The following is an 8,166-nucleotide window of genomic DNA, read 5'->3' on the forward strand; positions in this document are numbered from 1 at the left end:
TTTTTCTTTCTTATGGTTAAAATAACTTTCAAGCTTCATTTAAAAAAAAGTAACAGAATACACTTTATATTTACTCTGTACTGATTTTATACACCTAAAGTGAATTTAGCATTAAGGAAGTAAAATATTTAATGTATTTTGTCACTTAGATATCCTACTTTTAAGTAATTTCTTCAAATGTGCCTAAGAATAATTGAAGGTCATCCCCATAGAAGACATTATGAAGGCTTTGAAACCTTTGAGGATGACTTTAATACCTCTGCCTCTCTTTCCTTCCATCCCCTAAATACACACACACACACACACACACACACACAATTTTTTATACTAAGGAATTTTTAGAAAGTTGTTCTGCACCAAAACTATTGAGTCAGATATTCAGACTGATGACAACCATCCTGATGGAATTAAGAATCCAGTTACCCAAGCTGCTCCTTCCAGAAATTATTATTCTGGGTTATTATTGAATTTTCTGGTAAATTGAAGGCAGTTCAGTAACTTTTTTTTTTCTTCAGTTTTCTAAAACTAGCTGAGTTTTCATCTTATTAACATGAAGATTGTTTAATATCTATTTAATGATTATGAATACTAGAAGAGTTGAGTTACACTCTAAAAGCCACACCTTGGGCTTCTGTATGGGTGTAGGTAAAAAAGTAGGCAAATTTAGGTGCTACTTTGCAATGTAACAGGTATTTGAATAAATAAATACATTTTTATTTTACTATGTATATTCTATAAAATGGAGTTCAAGAATTCTAGGTTCCTTCAATAATTAATTCTAATTAACTAGGCATTTACTATCAAAATAGGCATATACTAAACTAATGTGCTTTCATAAGGGCATAGTTTAGTTTGCCACCTTAACACTAACTAACCAATATATGCTACTTGAAAGCTTACAATGTACCTTTGCATATACACTTTTATCTGTTTCTAATTTCATGACTACTGTAGGGTACTGTTTCAGGTTTACAGATGAGAAAATGGAAGCACTGGGGGTTTAAGTATTTAGTTCTAATGGTTCACACCTAGTAAGCAGAAGAGATGAAATCTAATCACAGGTCATATGAATACTATGATGACTCAAGAAAGTCATCTTTCTACTTCATGCTTCAAGTTATTCCTATGCTAGTATGTAGGTTTACCATGTATTGCTTTTAAAGCAAAGTGTCAATAAGTAATTTACGTATATATTTACAAGGTAGTTTTAATTAGTTTTATTCTGGGTAAGAAATAAATTTCTGAAAGAAATTAATCTCTTTGTTTTATTTCGAGGTTCGATGACTTTTAGGGCCCATAGCAACTTTGGTTATTATTATAATGCCTTATTTTCAGAACTATTTCATTCATGCAATTAACTAGCAGAGATGGAACTGAAACTATATATATTGATCTCCCCAAACTGTTACAAAGTGGTAAGTGAGGCCCTTGGGGTGAGAAGCACCCTTAGTTCAATTATATACCAATTACTAGCCAATTATTTTTTGGAATACTATGAAATATAAGCCTCAGTTTCCAAATCTATGAAATGAGAATAAAACACCTAAAACATGAAGATACTGTGAGAACTAAATAAGATAATTTAAGTTAAAAAGCTCTATTACTGTTAACCTCCTCAAAATCGTATTCAGGGAAAAAGAGAATTTGAGCATACGCTTTTGGAATAAAGTTTCAAGAAACTTATTTTTAAGGATTAAATGGATATAAAATATATCCAACTTGAACTATTCAGCTTGTAAATGTCATGGAGTAAAAACCAAAGTGCTCCATGTTTTATGGACATTTAACAATTATTTCAAGGTTAAAAGATACCACAGGCTGGGAAAGACTTTCAATTGGGGGGAGTCATTGTTCTTTGAATGGCTGCTGTTTCTTTAAAATCTGGTGAGAGTCGTACATTTGCTGAGTCAGATAATCTGGCAGCCTGAGAGAAACACAGAACAAGAAAATGGTGGCACTTGAAAAAAGAAAGCAAAACATAAGCTTTTTCCCTAATACATCAGCAAAGTCATTGGTGTAACATGAGACAAACTAGTTCAAAAGCAGAAAAATATTACAATTTGGAAGAAATCAAAATTTATTTTTCTTATAAATGCAAGTTATCCTCAGGTCATATTATTCATACTATTTCCCCCTTTCACAGACAACAAAAAGTCCTGTCATTTTGTTCATAAGTGCTATATTCTGTTATGGCCACATTTTACTGCAATCTTGCCCTGATCTTAAACAAACAAAATTTAAACTTGTAAAACACTTCTATGTTTTGTTATTTCTCTCCTACGTGTCTTGTCATGTTTACCAGCATGGTTTGGAAAATAAAAAGAAGTGAAAGAAACCTTATTACCAACAGATAGAAAAAAAAAAGATAATTGTTTTAGTGTAAACAGGGTAAGTGTATATAATACATGTATTTTACAAAGGTAAAATATCCATAAATGTCCTATGTGGAAAATTTCTATATGATGATTTAAAATTTAAAACATAAGTATATCCTGTCATATCCTCCCTGCCCCCATGTTCTGATCTTAAAAATCTGCAATTTAAGACATCTTGCTAATTCACATGAAGGATCAAATAATAATAAAGGGTCTCCTTCATGTGGTGAAATAGCTCCTCCACTCTGACTCTCAGTATCTTTCTTGACACCCAAATGTGACTGGTTCTAAGACTTAAAATCTTACCTAAAAGCCTGGACCTCAATTTAAAAATAAATAAGTAAAAAATAAGGTTTAAAAAAAGCAGCATCTGTCATATTTCTCAGGCCACCTTTAACATAATCCCCCTGAAATGCTTATTTAAATGCAGATTCCTGAACCCACAGCAAATCTGCTAAACAAGATTCTTTGGGAGGGAACCCCCAAAATGTGTATTTTAAACAGTAGCTAGGTAATGATGCTGCTGATGCAGTTGCTGGTTTAATCTTTTTCTTCTTTTCACTTCTTTCTGCTTAAGTAGTTCTGTCTAAACCTAACAGTCATTCCAGCATTCATGGAATACACAAATAATGGCAATAAGACCAACTTAGGAGCACTGAGATTTTTAACTCCCCCCACCCCTTCCTTAAAAACCAAATGCTATTGACATTTAGTAAGTTTAACAATTGTGAATACACATGGGCTTGCTGAATACAGATTGAAACAGCATGAGTTAGGATATGATGAATTTGTTAGGTGCATGAATTAGGATATGGTGACTGCCCTGCTTGGTGGGCTTTTCTAGGAGAGATCAGAGCCTTTAAAACAACTTTCCTTTCCCCACTGAACAAAACCTTCGTTTATTACCAACATTTCCACCATCAATTGGCTTATGCTGTCGTAGAAGTGGATCTTGTTTTAATAGCTACTGACGTTTTTTATTCTAATCAATGGTTTCACTTGAATATTTAACTGAGGGGGGTAGTTTTCAAACATGGGGAAAGCTGCAATATAAAAAGAAAACAGTTATGAGACGTCACTGGGAAAATATTACCTGCTACTCTCTATCTACTATCCCAAGCCCCAGACAGAAACAAAGAGAAGGCCTTTCAACACTCTGGTCTCCACCTGGCATGGAACGGAACTTCATGGCCTCCGTCCGAGTCAGGGAAGTGAACTTTCCGACGGTTCCTTGATGTGAACCTGACCCACCCCTCCCTACTCCCCCCCAAAAAAGGCCTAGCAAGTCCCTACGGAAGCGTCTTAGAGACGCCCGTTATTGCACTCCTGCACCCTCCCGAATCCAAGCGGCCCACTCTGACTCTGCCTGCCCGCGCTCGCCCTGTAAATCCCGGATCCTATTGTAGTGTAACGCCTGGTCTGCAGCTACCGCTACTCTAATCAGATTTTATCTGTGGCAAGTGGTTGGGGTAGATGCGAGGTCCAGAGGAAGCTAAAAGTAGAACCGCTTGTGAGGGGTGGGGTGGTAAGTGGATCCAACCTCTAAACTCTGGCTGGAGGGTCCTGAACCCCACCCCACTTTCCGCTGCCAATTAAATTTCAGGGGCCCGCTGCATTTCTAAGAATTGGGGGATGGGGATAAGGGCCCGGCAGGCCAGGAGGTTGGGGAAATGAGAGGTCGGAGCTGGGTGGGTCCTGCCGCCCACACGCTAGAGTTCCGGGGACTCCCGGGATCCCCCTGCATCTCTCCGGGATGTGAGGGCACCGCTCCGGGAGGTGGAAAGCCCCAACCTAAAATCTTCCCGAGAGGACTCAAAGGGGTTGTGGGTGAGGGGAGGAGATGGTATCCCGAGACCAGAGGCCTAACAACCGGACGCCTTAGAAACAGGTATAAGTATGGATTTATTTTACCGTTTATTTAAATACGGAACTACGCGGCGAACAGGCACAATGTACGTTAGAATGTGCACCCTCAAGCCCCTCACCCTGTCCCCAGACCTTAAGGAGCCACCACCTGCTATATGATACCGGCCCAACTCAGTTTCCTCACCCTTCCCCCTCCCCACCCATCTTACGCTGAGCAAGCTTTCAGTGCATCCGCAAGTGTAGAATTGTTACAATGGCAAAGACTTTGAAAATAACGTATTTTTACTGATGATGCTCATGGTATGCATTTTGGAAAACTCAAAAGTATATCGAAGAAAATAAAAATCATCAATGCCAGCCCCCCATCCTGAGAAAACCACTATAAATATTTAGAAACACAAAGAGAAAGAGAGGGACAGAGAGGAAGACAGAGAGAGGGAAGGAGGGAGGAAGGGAGAGAGAAAAGAGGAAAAGTATGAACTGCTTACTGTTTTGAATCTTGCTGTTTTAAAGTATCACCTAATTTTATAATGAAATACTATACATTCTATTAAATAGTCTGCAAAAACAGGATGATTAATGAATGCTTAATATTTCAGAGTATAATTGCACTATAAGCACCTTACTGCTAGATTTTTAGGCAGTTTTCAATTTTTTTTGCAACTGCTTATCCTTCTGTATTGATCTCTGTCAGAATCTTTATTTCCTTAGGAATAATTACTACATAAGGAATAACTGAATGAAAGTATATAGATATTTTTAAAATTCTTGATACATACTTGCCAAAAGTTTTCTTGCCAGTAAGGTGTTTAAGAAAGTGCATTAACCTCATCAGGCAATAAATGGATACAAAATCATTGGTTAAGTATGTGAGAAGCAGAATTTAGAGAACTGAAGTTTTGTAAAAAGCATATTCAATATTATAATTGTATATTTAGAAAATGAAATGATACCCATTGTTTACATAATTTAAACTGCAGAAAATAAGGCACCACAAGAACTTCTAATCTCATTAAGTTTTGCAGCAGGTAGGGGGATTCTCTGGCCTAGAGTTGTTTTAGTATGCAGGACAAGTGAGATTTTCACATTTCTCAAAAAGGAAGAAACGCTTAAAATCTTAAAAACACTAAGCCAAATGTTCAACCCTGAATTAAGAAAGTATTTAAAATATTTAGCTATTAAATATTTTAATAGTTAATATCACAGATGTTTATATGTGTATAATTTCATATACGAAGTTGAAGAATTGCACATATTTTTGAAGATTTCTGTTCTACCCAAGCCATATGTTCTATCTGCAGATACTTCTTGAAAATGAGGCTTTTCACATAGTGAAGGCATCACTTCACAAACAGGAAGTCATTCACTACTGGAAAATGGCTTAGTTTAACTCTACCACAGTAGTTATTAGTGATGGACTTATGTGTGAGTACAGACCTGTAAAATATTATAGATGTATACAGTAATAGCCTGTTGTTGTTACCTTGGCTTAACAATGAACTTTTTTTTTTTTTTAATTCAAGTGTCCCTAAAGAAGGAAATAAATATTAAATCCTGGCTTCTGAAAGGATTATTGCTCATTTAGAAGACAATACAAACTGGGGGTCAGGTACACATTGGTAATAAAGGTTTATGCTAATTAACTGTACAGTACTTACCTTGAGAGGACACTATGCTGTTAAAGAAAAAAAAACAAAACAACCCTGAGAGTTCTCAAATAGTAAACACAATGAATATATAACTTCCTGTTAAAAATATAACTATTTTATGAACACATCTAAGTACAAGTAACAAATCAATTGACATAATTCATCAGATATGTGTGGATAATCAACTACTAATGTGGAATTTTATTATGCACATTTTCTAGTCACATAAAAATAAAAAGTTTAATGAGCATATTTGCAGGAAGCTTTAAAATATGTTAAAATAATAACAGCATAAATATTTGCATTAATATTAAATAACTGATATAGGAAACTTTTTAGTACTTGTGGCTCCCAAGGCATTGTATGAGGCCCAACATAATCAGCATCCTTATATATTCTTAAATAAATATAACCATAGGCATAATATACATTAATGTGAAATAGCTGATTAAATATTTTTATAGTTAATATCACATGTTTATATGTGTATAATTTCATATATGAAGTTGGAGAGTTGCACATATTTTTGAAGATTTCTATTCTATCCAAGCCATATGTTCTATCTGCAGATATTTGTTGAAAATGAGGCTTTTCACATAGTGAAGGCATTTTTAAATAACTTTACAGATCATTCCTAAAAATTATTTTATACCTAAACAGCAAGAAATGAATGGTTATTTTCCATGAATCTATTTTTAGATTTTTTGCATTTTTTACAATAAATATACTATAAAATGAGTATTTTCTCTAACTTAAAAAGTAACCACAATATTATGTTTTGTATTCCTAAAATAGATAACACATAATTACAGTATTTACATACATTAACTTTTTCTTTGTTACTAAAAATTTTCAGAAGTAATCTGATAATTTAAATGAAATGATTTCACATAGAGAGTAATATTAACGACTATGATATTCAAACACTAATATGTCATAATGGCTAAATTTTGCTGGTATTGATAACCCACCATTAAAAAAAGCAAACAAGATGTTATTAATATTTTGAAAATTAAGCCCAACAACACACGATGAAATCCTTTATAAATGCCTTCTACTGGCTTTCTTAAAAAGCGAACTTTCAGAAAAACATAAAAAAGAAAACGTGTATTTACCCCTTAAATTGTAGATTTTTGCTAATAGAAATCGAGGCACCAAATTAAACAGATAGTTTTAACAGTTTGACATTTTCATGACAAAAAGCTCCGTGGCAAGAAAAAAATAACTCCCCCTCGCTGGGCCTTTGCTTTTTGAAGATACATATTCCGGGAAAGTGATGCCACAAGGAAGGTAAAAAATGAAGCTCACTAAATTATTTTTACACCTTTTATCCAAGTTGTAATTAGGATTTTGTATATGGTAACTATATACATTTTTTCAGTTATCCTTGTCATAGGAAATTACACCGACTGAGTAAAGATTAATCTGAGATGAAGACAAAACTAACTCGGATTCTGTTTATTAAAGGAGTAGGCCTCATTAAAAAAAAAAAAAGCTAAAAGTGGCCTGAGACGATTAAAGTAGTATCAGTTATGATTCCTCAGAGGCACCCTTGTCGTTCTATCGTCTGCTAAACATAAGAGTATTGTCCCAAAGCAGTTTTAAACGCTCAAGCCGCCAAGTAAGAAACCTCTACTCACCAGGAAAGCCTATTCTCTATTTGCTACAAGATTGCCAAGAAATAAGTGTGTGCTCCTTGAAGCATTTACTGATCCATCAGCCTTAGTATTTCGGGAAGTCAAACCACGTAGGTGCACCAACCCCCGTGTCTCCTCCACTGCTCCTGGAAGGCGGGAGAGCTGAAGGCGCGTAAAGGCTAGGGAGAAAAAAGGCCTCCAGAAAACTAAGACGAAGGGACCGTTAGCAGTCAGTTCCCCCGGGGTGAAATAAAATGTGCTCGAAATACACCTTAACCACGCGGTGGTGCAGTCTACTGACTCCCACTCAGGAAACTCAGGAGTCACTGACTTTTATAATCTCCCTCTTCCACCATGAGGTTCAGAGGATTGAAAACGGACTGTGTTTGAACGGGGCTCCGTGCTCCATGTCTTGTGAGAATCGCACCTCTAAGAGTAACTGTAACCCGAAAGGGGAAAGGGGAGAAAGGGGCCTCTTCACCCCGCGTTACCTCCTCCTCGCCTCCTCTGGAAGATGATTTATCTGTGTACTAAATCACACCAAACAAAACCATTGAAGAGCCGATTCTGCCCCAGAGATTTCGAGGGCCTTTCCTACCTGATATGGGATGCGGCTGCCTCCTCACTAGCATCCGCAGA

General features: G+C 36.0%; 1 long non-coding RNA gene across 1 annotated transcript; it reads right to left on the bottom strand.

The window, feature by feature from the left end:
* Positions 1–58: 58 nt before the first annotated feature.
* LOC119505321 lies at positions 59–8,085 on the bottom strand. Its single transcript, XR_005210715.1, has 3 exons — positions 7,531–8,085; positions 5,900–5,916; positions 59–3,418 (listed from the first exon to the last, which is right to left on the bottom strand). It is a non-coding gene; the product is annotated as an uncharacterized LOC119505321 (long non-coding RNA).
* Positions 8,086–8,166: the final 81 nt, after the last annotated feature.

This window comes from Choloepus didactylus, chromosome 10, assembly GCF_015220235.1.
Source record: "Choloepus didactylus isolate mChoDid1 chromosome 10, mChoDid1.pri, whole genome shotgun sequence".
NCBI lineage: Eukaryota > Metazoa > Chordata > Mammalia > Pilosa > Megalonychidae > Choloepus > Choloepus didactylus.